A 14,011-nucleotide genomic window follows, 5' to 3' on the forward strand; every position below is an offset into this window, starting at 1 on the left:
TGTTTTCAGGATTCATCCATGGTGGAGCATGTATCAGTACTTCATTTCTTTTAATAGCTTAATATTCCATTGTCTAATCTAATAAAAGAGAAACATGCAAGTTGACTGCACCTCCGCTACGCCCAAGCCATGCCCACCAGCCAATCATAGTGACTAGATGCAAATTAACCCAACCAAGATGGCAGCCGGCAGCCACGGAACTGGAGCAAGCAGGAGGCTTGGTTGCCTTGGCGATGGAGGAAGCCAAGCTTTCTGCCTGCCCTGGCCGGCTGAGGCCTCCACTCAAGGCAACAAAGTTTTAATTATAGAAGATAAATAAGTCCCAGATACCTGCTTCCAGCCAGCCTCCACTGGGAGCTTGGGTGGCTGGGGGCTTTGGCCAGCCTGCAAACAGCCATCAGCCCCTCACACAGACTGGCCAGTCACCGCAGCGGGGACCCCCACCCTGAAGGGGGTGTGGCCAATCTGAAAACGGCCCTGAGCCCCTCACCCAGGCTGACCAGGCACCCCAGCAGGAACCCCACCCTGATCTGGGACACCCTTCAGGGCAAACCAGCTGGCCCCCACCCATGTACCATGCCTCTATCCTCCTATATAATAAAAGGGTAATATGCAAATTGACCCTAACAGCAGAACCACTGCGAATGACTGGTCATTATGACACACACTGACCACCAGGGAGCAGATGCTCAATGCAGGAGCTGCCCCCTGGTGGTCAGTGTGCATCCACGGGGGAGCTCTGCTCAGCCACAAGCCAGGCTGACGGCTGCCAGTACAGCAGTGGTGGTGGGACCCTCTCTTGCCTCCTCATCAGCGCTGAGGATGTCTGGCTGCAGCTTAGGCCTGCTCCCCGCTGGCAAGTGGACATCCCCGAGGGCTCCTGGGCTGCCAGAGGGACGTCTGACAGCCAGCTTAGGCCCAGTCCCCCCAGGGAGTGGACCTAAGCCAGCAGGTGGTGATCCCCCGAGGGGTCCCAGAGTGCAAGAGGGCACAGGCCTGGCTGAGGGACACCCCCCCACCCCAGTGCAGAAATTTTTGTGCATCGAGCCTCTAGTACATATATATTACCACACTTTGTTTATTCATTATCTACTTAAGTAAACATTTTGCTTGTTTTCACCTTTGGTTGTTATGAATAATGCTTCCGTGAACATTTGTGTAAGAATTTTTCTGTGTACTTTATGTTTTCATTTCTCTTGAGTATATAGGTAGGAGTTGAATTACTAGGTCAAATGGTAACTCTTTAATTTTTTTTAGAAACTGCCACACTTCTTCCCAAAATGCTACACCATTTTATATTTCCTTCAGCAGTGTATGAGGGTTCCATCTTTCCCACATCTTTACTAACAGTTGTTATTTTGACTACATGCATACCTTGGAGATTTTGTTGGTATGGTTCCAGATCACCATAATAAAACAAATAACACAATAAAGGAAGTCACTAATATTTTTGTTTTTTCCAGTACCTATATATTATGGCTACACTATACTGTAGTCTGTTAAGTGTGTAACAGCAGTATGTCTTAAAAAACAATGTATCCTGGTTGGTGTTGCTCAGTCATTGAGTATCGACTCATGAACTAAGAGGTATCTGGTTTGATTCCCAATCAAGGGCATGTTCACTCCCCAAGGGTTGTAGATTCACTCCCCAATCCTGGTTTGGTGGTGTGCAGGATGCAACCAACCTATATGTGTGTCTCACCCCTTCCTCCCTTCCTTCTTTCCACTCTCCGAAAAGCAGTGGAAAAAAAATCCTTGGGTGAGGATTAACAACAACAAAAGCAATTTGAAATACTTTATTGCTAAAAAAATGCTCACCATCATCTGAGCCTTCAGTGAGTCAGTTATGTTTTTGCTGGTGGAGGTTCTTGCCTTGATGCTGATTAAAACACACTAATTGCAAAGCTCAATAAAACAAGGTACACCTGTATTTTACTCTAGTCATCCTAGCGGTTGTAAAGTGTTATATCTTTGTGGTTTTGGTTTGCATTTCCCCGATGAATAATGATAACCATCTTTTCATGTACTTGTCATTTGTATATCTTTGGAGAAATGTTCATTTAGATCCTTTGCTCACTTTTTAATTGGGTTGTCTTTTTATTATTGAGTTGTAAGAGTTCTTTATTCTAGACCATGGATGGGCAAACTTTTTGACTCGAGGGCCACAATGGGTTCTTAAACTGGACCGGAGGGCCGGAACAAAAGCATGGATGGAATGTTTTTGTGAACTAATATAAATTCAAAGTAAACATCATTACATAAAAGGGTACTGTCTTTTTTTTTCAATAGTTTTATTCATTTCAAATGGGCCGGATCCGGCCCGCGGGCCGTACTTTGCCCACGGCTGTTCTAGACACATACCTTATCAGATACAGGATTTGCAAATATTTTCTTCCATGCTATGGGCTGTCTTTTCACTTTTCAATAGTGTCCTTTGAAGCACAGAAGTTTTTATTTTTTGTTTTTATTTTTATTTTTTATTATTATTAGTTAAGGTATTACAAATGTGTCCTCATCCCCCCCATGAACCCCTAACCTCCCCCCAGCCCCCCCGCCCCGCACACTCATGCTCCCATCCCCCTGTTGTCCATGTCCATTGGTTTGGCTTATGTACATGTATACAAGTCCTTCGGTTGATCTCTTCCCCTTACCCCCGCCCTCCCCTACTTTCCTTCTGGGGATTGATAGCCTGATGGCTGTTTCTTAGTCTTTGGGTCTGTCCCTTTTCATCAGTCTATGTTGTTCTCTATAATCCACAAATGAGTGAGATCATGTGGTATATATCTTTCTCTGACTGGCTTATTTCACTTAGCATAATGCTCTCCAGTTCCATCCATGCTGTTGCAAAAGGCAAGAGTTCCTTTTTTTTTTTTTTTACCGCAACATAGTATTCCATTGTGTATATGTACCACAGTTTTCTAATCCATTCATTTGCTGATGGGAACTTAGGCTGTTTCCAAATCTTAGCTATGGTGAATTGTGCTGCTATGAACATAGGGGTGCATATATCCTTTCTGATTGGTTTTTCTGGTTTCTTGGGATATATTCCTAGTAGTGGGATCACTGGGTCAAATGGGAGTTCCATTTTTAGTTTTTTGAGGTAGCTCCATACTGTTCTCCACAGTGGCTGCACCAGTCTGCATTCCCACCAGCAGTGCAGAAGGGTTCCTTTTTCTCCACATCCTCTCCAACACTTGTTGTTTGTTGATTTGTTGATGATAGCCATTCTGACAGGTGTGAGATGATACCACATTGTCGTTTTGATTTGCATCTCTCGTGTAATTAGTGACTTTGAGCATGTTTTTTTTTTTAATATATTTTATTGATTTTTTTACAGAGAGGAAGGGAGAGAGATAGAGAGTTAGAAACATCGATGAGAGAGAAACATCGATCAGCTGCCTCCTGCACATCTCCCACTGGGGATGTGCCCGCAACCCAGATACATGCCCTTGACCGGAATCGAACCTGGGACCTTTCAATCCGCAGGCCGACGCTCTATCCACTGAGCCAAACCGGTTTTGGCTTGAGCATGTTTTCATATATTTTTCAGCCTTCTGTATGTCCTCTTTCGAAAAGTGTCTATCTAGGTCCGTTGCCCATTTTTTTATTGGATTGTTTATCTTCCTTTTGTTAAGTTTCATGAGATCCCTGTAAATGTTAGAAATTAAACCCTTATCGGTGGTATCATTGGCAAATATGTTCTCCCATGTAGTGGGTCTTTTTGTTGTTTTGTTGATGGTTTCCTTTGCTGTGAAGCACAGAAGTTTTTAATATTGATGAAGTTCAATTTATCTATTTGTTTTATTGCTTACTAGAGGCCCGGTGCACAAAAATTTGTGCACTCGGGGGGGGGGGGAGGGGGGTCCCTCAGCCCGGCCTGTGCCCTCTCGCAGTCTGGGACCCCTCGGGAGATAAGACCTGCTGGCTTAGGCCTGTTCCCGGGTGGCAGAGGGCAGGCCCAATCCCAGGTGCAGCCCCTGGTTGGGCTCAGAGCAGGGCTGATTGGGGAGTTGGGGCGCCGCCCCCTGTCATGCACAGAGCAGGGCGGATTGGGAGGTTGCGATGCCACTCTCAGTCACGCTCAGGGTAGGGCCGATTGGGGGGTGGGGCAGCGCCCCCTGTCACACTCAAGGCAGGGTCGATGGGGAGGTTGCGGCGCCACCCCCTGTAACGCACAGAGCAGGGCCAATCAGGGTTGGGGCGCTGCCGCCTGTCACGCACAGAGCAGGGCCGATCGGGGGTTGGGGAGCTCCCCCCTGTCACGCACAGAGCAGGGCCCATCAGGGGGTTGAGGAGCTCCCCCCTGTCACTCACAGAGTAGGGCCGATAGGGGAGTTGGCACACTGCCCCCTGTCACACACAGAGCAGGGCGGATCGGGGTTGGGGCGCCACCCTCTATCACCCACAGAGCAGGGCCGATCAGGGGGTTGGGGCGCCGCCACTGTCACACTCAGGGCAGGGCCGATGGGGAGGTTATGGCTCTACCCCATCACACACAGAGCAGGGCCCGTGGGGGGGTGGGGTTGGGGCGCCGCACCCTGTCACACACAGAGCAGGGCCGATCAGGGGGTTGGGGCGCCTTCCCCTGTCAGGAACAGAGCAGGGTGGATAGGGAGGTTGTGGCCCTGCCCCGTCACACACAGAGCCGCAGGGCAATCAGGGGGTTTGGGTGCTGCCCCCTGTCACACTGATCCCGGTGCCGGGAGGCATATTACCCTTTTACTATATAGAATAGAGGCCTGGTGCACGGGTGGGGCTGGCTGGTTTGCCCTGAAGGGTGTCCTGGATCAGCGTGGGGGTCCCCACTGGGATGCCTGGCCAGCCTGGGTGAGGGGATGATGGCTGTTTGCAGCTGATCACACACCCTTCAGGGTGGGGGTCCCCACTGGGGTGCCTAGCCAGTCTGGGTGAGGGGCTGAGGGCTGTTTTCAGGCTGGGACTGAAGCTCCCAACTGCTCCTTTATTTCTTTTCTTTTTTTTTTATTCTGGGCCAGCTTCAGCTCTGAGGCTTCAGCTCTTAGGCCTCTGCTCCTGAAAGCAGGTATCTGGTTTGTTTCGGTTCTCGAAACTCTGTATCAACTCCAGCTCTGAGATCCCAGCTCGCTGAAAGCTGGTTTCTGGGTTTTTTTTTTTTTAGCGTCTATATTTGTTACAATATTTGAAACTGCCAGCTCAGAGGCCTGCAAGGCAGACGGGGAACGTTGGTTTCGTCCGTCACTGAAGCAAGCAAGCGTCATATTAGTTTCAAGGTGCCTGGCTGCCGGCCGCCATCTTGGCTGACAGTTAATTTGCATATCTCCCTGATTAGCCAATGGGAAGGGTAGCGGTCATACGCCAATTACCATGTTTCTCTTTTATTAGTGTAGATGCTTTTACTAGAGACCCGGTGCACAAATTCGTGCATGGAGAGTCTGGGGCCGGGGTGGGACACGATTGGCCCTCCGGGCGGGCAGTGGGATGCCCTTGCTGGCCCAGGATCCAGATCCATCCTGCTCACATTTGCGCTGGTTCTTGGGAGCCACCTCGCAGCTGCTTTTATATTGTTTCTTCCTTGTGGAGTGTCTAGGGAGGGGAAGTGGTCACAGTGCCAAGGCTGACTTCCAGGAGGCCGGCGCTGCTGGTCCATCAGTGCCTGGCCCATTCTCTAGAGATTAGACCTGCAGGACTATTGCGGGAGTGCGTGGCTGCTGCTGGGCTGGTGGGCTGCCGGGATGGGTCGGTCAGCTGAGCGATGCTCCCGCTATGGGAGCGCACTGACTACCAAGAGGCAGGTCCTGCAGTGAATGCCTGCCCCCTGGTGGTCAGTGCATGTCATAGTGACCAGTCACTCTCGTCGTTCCAGTTTTTTGGTCACTTTGGCTTTTATATACATAGAAGATATATAGATTGCCAGATCCAGTGGCACAAAGAGTTATCCCTGCTTGCTTTCTTTTCTTAAAAATATATTTTATTGATTTTTTACAGAGAGGAAGGGAGAGGAATAGAGAGTTAGAAACATCGATGAGAGAGAAACATCGATCAGCTGCCTCCTGCACACTCCCGACTGGGGATGTGCCTGCAACCCAGGTACAAGCCCTTGGCCGGAATTGAACCTGGGACCCTTCAGTCCGCAGGCCGACGCTCTATCCACTGAACCAAACCAGTCAGGGCTATCCCTGCTTTCTTGTAAGAGTTTTATACTTTTGTTTCTTACATTTGGGCCTTTAACCAATTGAGTGAATATTTTGTACCTGGTCTGAGGTAAGGGTCCAGCTTCGTTCTTTTGCATGAAGCTATCCGTTTGTTTTAGCACCATTTGTAGAAAAGACATTCCCTGTTGAATAGTCTTGGCATTTTTGTTGAAAATCAGTTGACTATAGATACATGGGTTTATTTCTGGATTCTCAGTTCTGTTCAGTTGATTTATATGTCTACTCATCTGCCAGCACGACACTGTCTCGATCATTGTAGTTTTGTAGTAAGATTCATAATTTGACACTGTGAATCATCTTTGTTCTTTTTCAAAATTATTTTGGCTACTTTGGATCCCTTGAGTTTCCATATGAATTTTGGGATCAGCTTGTCAGTTTTGTTTTGTTTTGTTTTTTTTTAAATATATTTTATTGATTTTTTTAAAAATATATTTTACTGATTTTTTACAGAGAGGAAGGGAGAGGGATAGAGAGTTAGAAACATCGATGAGAGAGAAACATCGATCAGCCGCCTCCTACATGCCCCCCACTGGGGATGTTTCCGCAACCAAGGTACATGCCCTTGACTGGAATCGAACCTGGGACCCTTGAGTCCGCAGGCCGACGTTCTAGCCACTGAGTCAAACCGGTTAGGGCAGCTTGTCAGTTTTTAAAAGAAATCAAATGGAATTCTGAGAGAGTATGGAAAATTTGTAGATAAAGCTGAAAAGTATTGCCATTTTAACAATAATAAGTTTTCTGACCTATGAACATGGGATGTCTTTTCATTTATTTAGATCTTTAATTTCTTTTTTTTCACTTTTTTTTTTCTCTTTTTACAAACCCTGTGTTGAGGGCTGACTTTCAGTAGATCGCAGTGAGGGAGCTGCTCTGCTCCGCACAAAACCCCTTAGCACCAGGTTCCCCACGAACGTGCATTGTGTGAAGGGCAAGGAGACGGCCTCCTTTCTGGCTGCACCCCGTTTCCCAGGACAAGGGGCTCTCCGCACCATACCCTGGTCCCGATGCGCAGCAGGGTTCTTTAATTTCTTTAACAATGTTTTCAGTGTATAAGTTTTGCACAAAATCAATGCAATTTCTATATCCTGGTAATGAACAGTGCAAAAGTGTGAAACTTAAAATAACAGTTCTGTTTACAATAGCATAAAAAACCTAAATTCTCTGACTCTGTAACTTCAGATGTCTTGTACTTCACAGATTTTTATATATGATCAAGTCTGCTGTTGCTATTGTCCCATTACATTTTTATACTTCATTCATTGTTTTGTTATGTGTTGTTTTTCTGACTTCTGTTTATAGGTCACTGAGCTTCCTTAAAGGGACTATTTTGAAATCTTTATCAGACAAATCACATATCTTCATCTCTTTGGGGTTAGTTACTAAAAAATTACTGTGTTTTTTTAGTGGTCTAGGTTCTTTGATTTTTTTTCATATTCCTTGAAGTCTTGAGTTGCTGTTTTTATATCTGAACTAGGGGCCCGGTGCACGAAATTCGTGCACTGTGTGTGTGTGTGTGTGTGTGTGTGTGTGGGAGAGTGTCCCTCAGCCCAGCCTGCCCCCTCTCACATACTGGGAGCCCTCAGGCATTGACCCCCATCACCCTCCGATCGCCTGATCAGCCCCTTGCCCAGGCCTGACGCCTCCGCCAGAGGTGTCAGGCTTGGACAGGGGACCCCCATCTCCCTCTGATCGCTTGCTCCACCCCCCGCCCAAGCCTGACGCCTCTGACCCAGGCTTCAAGCCTGGGCAAGGGGACCATCATATCCCCCCAATCCCCGGCTCCGCCCCCCACCCAGGCCTGACGCCTCTGACCCAGGCTTCAGGCCTGGGCAAGGGGACCATCATATCCCCCCAATCCCCGGCTCCGCCCAGGCCTGATGCTTCAGCCAGAGGAGTTGACCCTCATCACCCTCCGATCACCAATCACCGGATTGGCCCCTTGACCAGGCCTGAGGCCTCCGCCAGAGGTGTCAGGACTGGGCAGGGGACCCCCAGCTCCCCACGGTTGCAGGCTCCGCCCCTGCCCAGGCCTAACGCCTCTGGCCTAGGCGTCCAGCCCAGGCAGCGGGGACCTGCAGTGGCAGCGGGGGGCGCCGCGATCGTGGGCTTCGCTTTAGGCCCAGGCAAGGGACCCCTAGCTCCTGGGACTGCCAGTTTCGACCGTGCCCAGCTCCCATCGCTGGCTCCACCCCTACTTCCTGCTATCACTGGCCAGGGCGGCAAAGGCGCTGATTCTCCGATCATGGCTGCGGCCTCAGGGCTGCCTTTGCCCTGCCCCCCAGCTCTTAGCTCCCCCCTGGGTTTCCGATCACTGTCAGTGGCAGGGGGCTTCTTCCTGCTTTCCCTTTCGCCTCCCTGCATTGTGCCTACATATGCAAATTAGCCGCCATCTTGTTGGCAGTTAATTTGCATATAGCCCTGATTAGCCAATGAAAAAGGTATCGCCGTACGCCAATTACCATTTTTCTCTTTTATTAGTGTAGATATTAGTCACCTTACTGACTGACTTCGAGAAAGATATACCTTGTCTCAGCTCTGTTAGGGATTGAGGCTTTTTCAGGCTTTTCTATGGATATACCTCCTCATTGCTTATACACTCTTGGAGGGAATTCTTAAGATTGTATGCCTTCTCTAGATCATGCAAAGCTGGGTTGAGTTCTGGCAGCCTCTGATTTGCTTTCCCTAAGGTGGTGCTGAATTTTTAAGTTTTGTGTGCTTTTTCCCACTTCCCTAGAGTTGGGACCCTTTCTGTACCTACCCAGTAGCTGTCTGCAAAGGCTTGCTCATGTTGTTCTTAAGAGTGCACTGCTGGTGCCAGCCATCGATGGGACTGTGTCTGCATCAGTGCTTTTCAACCAGTATGTTACAAGAATTTTTAAAACCTGACTATTTAGTCAGGGGCGCCGACCTTTTTTTTTTTTTTTTTTTTTAAATATATTTTATTGATTTTTTACAGAGAGGAAGGGAGAGAGATAGTTAGAAACATCAATGAGAGAGGAACATCGATCAGCTGCCTCCTGCACATCTCCTACTGGGGATGTCCCCGCAACCCAGGTACATGCCCTTGACCGGAATCGAACCTGGGACCTTTCAGTCCGCAGGCCGATGCTCTATCCACTGAGCCAAACCGGTTTCGGCAGACCTTTTTCCTCTTAGATTGTCAAAGAAAAAATGAGAACAGCCAACACAATAGCCTTCAGGTGTGAATGAATCACAATTACAACTATTTTTTGTCAGATTGGCAAAAAATATTGTATGTTTTTTGGTGTGCCACAGAATTTTAGTAGTTTATGTGTGCCATGAGATGAAAAAGGCTGAAAGTCACTGGTTTAAATGATCAATCACATTGTTATTTCTTGATACATATTTTCAACTCTTGACTTCCTCCTATGGAAGGTTTATTGGTCTTTTGACTTCTATGGAAGGAAGAGGATTAGCTGGTGGTGTTTTTTTTTTTACTCTTGCCATGCCTTTCCAATTGTTTTTGAATTAATACTGTGTATTTGTTACTGGGACTATGTAAATATTATTCACTGCTAAGCCAGGCAGTATATTGTAGTTACACTTTTTGACTTACATCATTTCTTTCATCCCTATATTTAGTAGTTGCCAAGTTTAATATGCATGTGTGTTGAGTTTCTGTCAGCATTTATTATAATTCCTCTAAAAGAGTAAAACTCGTTTTTAGATAAATCAAATGTAAATTATGTTTATTTCCCCCATTGCAGAACCATCTTACTTAGAGCCCTTTTATTCTCTTTCTCCTGTCTTTTTTTAAAAAAATATATTTTTTATTGATTTCAGAGTGAAAGGGAGAGGGAGAGATATAAACATCAATAATGAGAGTCATTGATCGGCTGCCTCTTGGATGCCTCACATGGGGATCGAGCCTACAACCTGGGCATATGTTCCATCTGGGAATTGATCCATTACCTCCTCATTCATAGGTCGACGTTCAACCATTGAGCCACAAGTGTTCTTGGGGTCTGTGCACAGTGTTCTTCCTTGCATCTTCCTATTATCCTGGAAATTCTCTTTAAACATCAACTTTACCTAGAATGCTTTAATCTCTCTCTTTTACTCGTTTTAATGTCTGAATTCTTAACATTCTAGTCTTTGTCTAAAAATCACCTCTTCAGAGATTTTCTTCCTGACTTCCCATTTTAAGGTGGGTTATGCTTATTTGGTACATAATAATAGCCTTGTTGATTTCTTATTGGTATTTATCACAATATGTATGAGTATTATTTGTTTACATCTTTTTTTTTTTTTTTTTTTTTAAATATTTTTTATTAAGATATTACATATGTGTACCCTCTACCCCCCCTCTCCCCGCTCACCCCCTCACCCCCCCGTTGTCCGTGTCCATTGGTTAGGCCTATATGCTTGCATATAAGTCCTTTGGTTGATCTTTCCCCCTTGCCCCCACCCTCCCCTACCTTCCCTCCAAGGCCCGACAGTCCAATCAATGCCTCTCCGTCTCTGGATCAGTCCTTGTTCATCAGTTTATGTTGTTCATTATATTCCACAAATAAGTGAGATCTTGTGGTATTTATCCGCTCTCCAGTTCCATCCATGTTGTGGCAAATGGTAAGAGTTCCTTTTTCTTCTTCCTCTTCTTAAAGAATACCTTTCAGCATTTCATATAATGCTGGTTTGGTGGTGATGAACTCCTTTAGCTTTTTCTTATCCGTGAAGCTCTTTATCTGACCTTCCATTCTGAATGATAGCTTTGCTGGATAAAGTAATCTTGGTTGCAGGTTCTTGCTATTCATCTCTTTGAATATTTCTTGCCACTCTCTTCTGGCCTGCATGGTTTCTGTTGAGAAATCAGCTGACAGTCGGATGGGTACTCCCTTGTAGGTAACTGACTGTCTTTCTCTTGCTGCTTTTAAGATTCTCTCTTTATCTTTTGCTCTTGGCATTTTAATTATGATGTGTCTTGGTGTGGTCCTCTTTGGATTCCTTTTGTTTGGGGTTCTCTGCGCTTCCTGGACTTGTAAGTCCATTTCTTTCACCAGGTGGGGGAAGTTTTCTGTCATTATTTCTTCAAAAAGGTTTTCAATATCTTGCCCTCTCTCTCCTTCTGGTACCCCTATAATTCTGATGTTGGTACGCTTGAAGTTGTCCCAGAGGTTCCTTACACTATCTTCATATTTTTTGAATCTCTTTTCTTTTTTCTTTTTCGGTTGGGTATTTTTTGTTTCTTTGCATTTCAAATCTTTGACTTGATTCTTGGGATCCTCTTGTCTGCTGTTGGATCTCTGTAAAGTATTCTTTATTTCAGTCAGTGTATGCATAATTTCTAATTGGTCCTTTTTCATGACCTCCATGGTCTCACCATACTCCTTGAGGGATTCATTAAATTTATCGGCGGTTTCCATAAAATTCTTGACAAACCTTATAAACGTGGCCTTGAACTCTATATCCAGTCGTCTGGCCTCCTCCGTTTCTGCCAATTGTGACCTGTTTCTCTGTCTCCGCATTTTGGCTGCTTCCCTGTGTTGATAGAGTGGCCTGCGCGCCAGGTGTCCTGTAGGGCCCAGTGGCTCAGCCTCCCCAGTTACCTGGGGTGGACACTCTTGGTGCACTCTTGGTGCCTCGGTTGTTGTAGGATCACTGGGAGGAATTGACCTCCAGGCCAATTGGCTGTGGGAATCAGCTGTGTCTGAAGTGGGAGAATGGTCCCCCTCTGACCACTGGGTACAGTGGCTCCTGGATCTAAGGAGGTGCTAATTCAGCCCCTGCCTGAGGCCACACAGCCGGAGCGAAGAGGCTCAGCTGTGAAGCAATGCAAGCCGCTGCGGGGCCTTGGGCCTTCTCTTGGAAGTTCCGGGTCTGGCTGGCCCGGCTGCAGTTAGGTAATTATCAGGTTGCAAAGTTCTGGGGCATTCACATGCAAAAGCCTCTGCCGCAGCCTGGGTGGGGCGGGGTCTCAGGGAGACAAAGGGCGTAGAAAGAAGCTATGGCTGATTCTCCGCGCCCGGAGTTGCGCGTCTCAGTGTCCCGGTAACGGCTGCAAGCACCTCTGAGAAAAAGCGGCCCTCAAGTTCGCCCGCTGCCGCCTGAGAGAGCCGCCTCTCCCAGTATGAGTCCTAAGTCCCCAGAAACTTCCCAGAACCGGAGATCAGAGCATTCGGGAGCTTGTGATTCAAAAAGCCAGCCGCGTCCTCAGGTGCCACCCCCTTTCCGCGCGCGCGAGCCGCCGCGTACCTCTGCACTCAGCCTCCGCAGCTCCTCTGGCTCTCAGCGTGCTTTTCTTTTCTTCTAGTTGTAGAAATTACACTCAGCCAGCCTTCCTGTTGTTTTGGACGATGTTTGCTCCGTCCTTTGGGCTAATTTTCAATTGCTGTGTGGGGCAACTATTTCCCGGTATTTATCTATGCCGCCATCTTAGTTTCTCTTCTATTTGTTTACATCTTTATGTTCTTCCTTTTCTTGGCTAGACTAAGTTCCATGGGGTGGGGATTGTTGCTATTTCATTCATTATTGTCTATGGCATACATAGTGCTCAACAAATATTAATGTACTAGAGGCCTGGTGCATGAATTTGTGCACAGGTGGGGTCCCTCGGCCTGGTTGGCGATTGGGGCTATAGGAGGTTGGCTGGAGGGAGGGGTCTTGGGAGGTTGACTGGCAGGCGGGGAGGGGGGGAGGGACCAATTGGGGCCCTCCAGTGAGGGGGGAGGGACTGTGGGAGGTTGGCCTGCCGGGGGGAGGGGCTGTGGGAGGTGGCTGTGCGAGTGCACTGACCACCAGGGGGCAGCTTCTGCACTGAGCGTCTGCCCCCTGGTGGTCAGTGCGCATCATAGTGACCTGTCGTTCTGTTGCTTAGGCTTTCATATATGTAGATATATGATGACTTCTAGACACAGTGGAGATTTAAATGCCGTGCGTTTTGTTATCTTGGACTTTGTTTAACATGAAGTTGTGAAACTATGCCCATCATGCAAACCTGGCCAGTTGGTCTTTTTTTAACATGGCCATACTCATTTATTTGTTTACATATTGTCTGTCACTGCTTTCAAGGTACAGTGGCAGAGCTGCGTAGTTGTGAAAGAGACTTGGTGGCCTGCAGACCTAAAATATTCCCTTTCTGGCCCTTTATAGAACATTTTGCTGATCTCTGAATTTTTAAAAAATATATATTTTTATTGATTTCAGACAGGAAGGGAAAGGGAGGGAGAGGTAGAAACATCAATGATGAAAGAGAATCATTGATTGGCTGCCTCCTGCATGCTCCCCACTGGGGATCAAGCCCACACCTGGGCATGTGCCCTGACTGGGAATCAGACCCATGACCTCCTGGTTCACAGGTTGATGCTCAACCACTGAGCCACACCAGCTGGGCTGATCTCTGATTTTATACAAACATTGTACTTTAAAAGACTTTACTGGGCTATTAGATTTAACTTTAGGTTCCTTTTGTAGTAGTAGTAGTAGTAGTAGTAGTAGTAGTAATAGTAATAGTAGTACATATTGTATATGAAATGCCAGTATGTCAGTGAGGGAATTGAAGAGGGAATTTAGTAAAGAGAAATAATTAAATAGATGTTGAAGGTTTAAAGAGCAAAGGAACCCAGAGAACATCCAGAAAATGATGATGACAACAATGATGATGCCTGCAGGAAACATCCATTCTCCCCTAAGGCTGGAGAAACAAAGAGGGTTGTCTAGGACTTCAGGGAAGGGATGCGGCCTGCCTAATCCTGGTACTTCTAAGAGAGTGGTGCCATGAGATAGGTTCTTAGAAGCTGGAGCCTGACTGGAATCAATGCTGCTGCTGAGTGTTGCTTTCAGATATAGCAAGCTAAAGAGTC

The 14,011-nt window shown here is 47.0% G+C and overlaps 1 protein-coding gene across 3 annotated transcripts in view; it reads left to right on the forward strand.

Annotated features, from left to right (window-relative positions):
* The window catches only part of USP34 (ubiquitin specific peptidase 34), a 241,144-nt gene that overhangs the window by 20,521 nt on the left and 206,612 nt on the right, over nt 1-14,011 (forward strand). The gene's annotated exons all lie outside the window — the stretch shown is intronic.

This window comes from Myotis nattereri (genome assembly GCF_964212035.1).
Source record: "Myotis nattereri genome assembly, chromosome: 10".
NCBI classification, from domain to species: domain Eukaryota; kingdom Metazoa; phylum Chordata; class Mammalia; order Chiroptera; family Vespertilionidae; genus Myotis; species Myotis nattereri.